We start from the raw sequence: 3,200 nt of genomic DNA, 5'->3' as shown, positions 1-3,200 counted from the left end.
TCTTAGGCTTCTTGGAAAAACCAAGCCGAGCATGATCCCAATATTAATGGGCCGATTAGCAGAAAAAACTTGCTGCCCTGAAAACATTTCTCCCTCCCTCGACAGCTTGATGAAAGAGTTTTGGAAACCTGCTTGTGTTCGTTTTGCATTCGGGCCATTCCGAGATCAGCCAAGGTCAGAGGGATGATGAACCACCTCGTTTTTTAAATATACAGTATATATATTTACACAGGCAGAGATTATTTTCTGAGGAGCAGATAGATAAATAGGTAGATAGATAGATAGATAGATAGATAGATAGATAGATAGATAGATAGATAGATAGATAGGTAGATAGATAAATAGGTAGATAGATAGATAGATAGATAGATAGATAGATAGATAGATAGACAGACAGACGTAGGTAGGTAGGTAGGTAGATAGATAGAAAGATGGATAGATGATAGATAGACAGACAGACAGACAGACAGACAGACAGACAGACAGATAGAGATAGATTGATGATAGATAGATGATAGTAGATAGATAGATGATAGACAGACAGAGAGGTAGGTAGATATTTACACAGGCAGAGATTATTTTCTGAGGAGCAGATAGATAAATAGGTAGATAGATAGAAAGATGGATAGATAGATAGATAGATAGATAGATAGACGTAGGTAGGTAGGTAGGTAGGTAGATAGAAAGATGGATAGATGATAGATAGATAGATAGATAGATAGATAGATAGATAGATAGATAGATAGATAGATAGATAGATAGACGTAGGTAGGTAGGTAGATAGATAGAAAGATGGATAGATGATAGATAGATAGATAGATAGATAGACAGACAGACAGACAGACAGACAGACAGACAGACAGAGATAGATTGATGATAGATAGATGATAGTAGATAGATAGATGATAGACAGACAGAGAGGTAGGTAGATATTTACACAGGCAGAGATTATTTTCTGAGGAGCAGATAGATAAATAGGTAGATAGATAGAAAGATGGATAGATAGATAGATAGATAGATAGATAGATAGACGTAGGTAGGTAGGTAGGTAGATAGATAGAAAGATGGATAGATGATAGATAGATAGACAGACAGACAGACAGACAGACAGATAGAGATAGATTGATGATAGATAGATGATAGTAGATAGATAGATGATAGACAGACAGAGAGGTAGGTAGATATTTACACAGGCAGAGATTATTTTCTGGGGAGTTGATATGCTAAATGAGGGCCTTCTCGCCCAGGTTTCCCTGCAATAATCTTTGGATGTACACATAGAAACATAGAAGATTGACAGCAGAAAAAGACCTCATGGTCCATCTGCTCTGCCCTTATACTATTTCCTGTAGTTTAACTTAGGATGGATATATGTTTATCCCAGTCATGTTTAAATTCAGTTACTGTGGATTTATCTACCACGTCTGCAGGAAGTTTGTGCCAAGCATCTACTACTCTTTCAGTAAAATAATATTTTCTCTTGTTGCTTTTGATCTTTCCCCCAACTAACCTCAGATGGTGCCCCCTTGTTCTTGTGTTCACTTTCCCATTAAAAACACTTCCCTCCTGAACCTTATTGAACCCTTTAACATATTTAAATGCTTCAATCATGTTCCCCCTTTTCCTTCTGTCCTCCAGACTCTACAGATGGAGTTCATGAAGTCTTTCCCCATAAGTTTGATGCTTAAGACCTTCCACCGTTTTTGTAGCCCATCTTTGGACCCGTTCAATTTTATCAATATCTTTTTGTAGATGAGATCTCCAGAACTGGACACAGTATAGTCTCAAAGGTGATTTTTTTTCTCTATAAGAAGCAACTGGACTTTTGGGTTTTTCTCTGAAGACATTTAGCGTACAAATAGTCTTCCAACACAACAGATACAAACTTAAAGTAAACCACTCCAAACTCAACTGCAGGACTCTGCCTGACTCTGTAGTATCATCACCTAACCCCAAAAACTTTACCCTTAGACTCTCCACTATTGACCTCTCCCAATTCCTAAGAGGTCAGTAAGGGCCGTGCATAAGTGCACCAGTGTGCCTACTTCAGCTTCAACCACAACAGCACATGAGTACACAACAGATACAAACTCAAAGTAAACCGCTCCAAACCCGACTGCAGGAAATATGACTTTAGTAACCGAGTAGTTGATGCCTGGAACTCACCACCTGACTCTGTACTATCATCACCTAATCCCCAAAACTTTACTCTTAGACTGTCCACTGTTGACCTCTCCCGATTCCTAAGAGGTCAGTAAGGGGCCTGCATAAGTGCACCAGTGTGCCTTCCGTCCCCTCTCCTCATGTTTCTTTCTTACTAGGATCACATATATAAACATTGTTATATCTTTGTATACTACTTGACAAAACAAAGAAACAAACAAATAATAAATGAATTAAATGGAGAAGATTTTTATAGTGGAAAAAGAAGATGCCAAATTGTGGATGAGAAGAAAATTTAACAAAAGCCGCTGCCAGCCGTTGCGTCACTGGGCAATTCATCAGTGTCAAAAAATCCCCCTGCATGTTACCTGTCACACTGGCTGTGTAAGAACAGGTCTAATCACATCCGTTAACAACTAACAAGCAAAGGGGAAGCCCTGCTGAATTGACTCGGCTTGACCCGGGGTTCATTTCCCAGCGATTCTGCTCAGGGTTTTGGACTTAGAGCTGCTGAGGAATCATGTTGCCCCCCCCAATCCCCCAAAAGGGTGGGATTACAGGGCTGGGAGAACTGGGTTGTGGGAGGGCAGGGAAGGGCCGGAGGGGACTTTGGTGCCCTATGAGCTGGCTGGTTTTTCTTGTAGACGTTCCATGATCCAACTAGGGAACATCATCAGTGCTAGAAGCAAATGGGGTTTGCAGAGAAGAGGAGGAGGAGGAGAAGGAGGAGGAAGAGGAGGAGAAGGAGGAAGAGGAAGAGGAGGGAGGAGGGAGGGGAAGAGAAGGGAGGGGGAAGAGGAGGAGAAAAGAAGGAGGAGGAAGAGGAGGAAGAGAAGGGAGGAGGAAGAGGAGAAGGAAAAGGAGGAGGAGGAAGAGGAAGAGGAGGGAGGAGGAGGAGGAAGAGGAAGAGAAGGGAGGAGGAAGAGGAGGAGGAGGAAGAGGAAGAGGAAGAGGAGGGAGGAGGAGGAGGAAGAGGAAGAGGAGGGAGGAGGGGGAGGAAGAGGAGGGGGAGGAGGAAGAGGAAAAGGAGAAGGAAA

This window comes from Erythrolamprus reginae, chromosome 4, assembly GCF_031021105.1.
Source record: "Erythrolamprus reginae isolate rEryReg1 chromosome 4, rEryReg1.hap1, whole genome shotgun sequence".
Classification (NCBI taxonomy): Eukaryota; Metazoa; Chordata; class Lepidosauria; order Squamata; family Dipsadidae; genus Erythrolamprus; species Erythrolamprus reginae.
The sequence above is the reverse complement of the archived record's forward strand: the minus strand, read 5'-3'. Positions refer to the sequence as shown.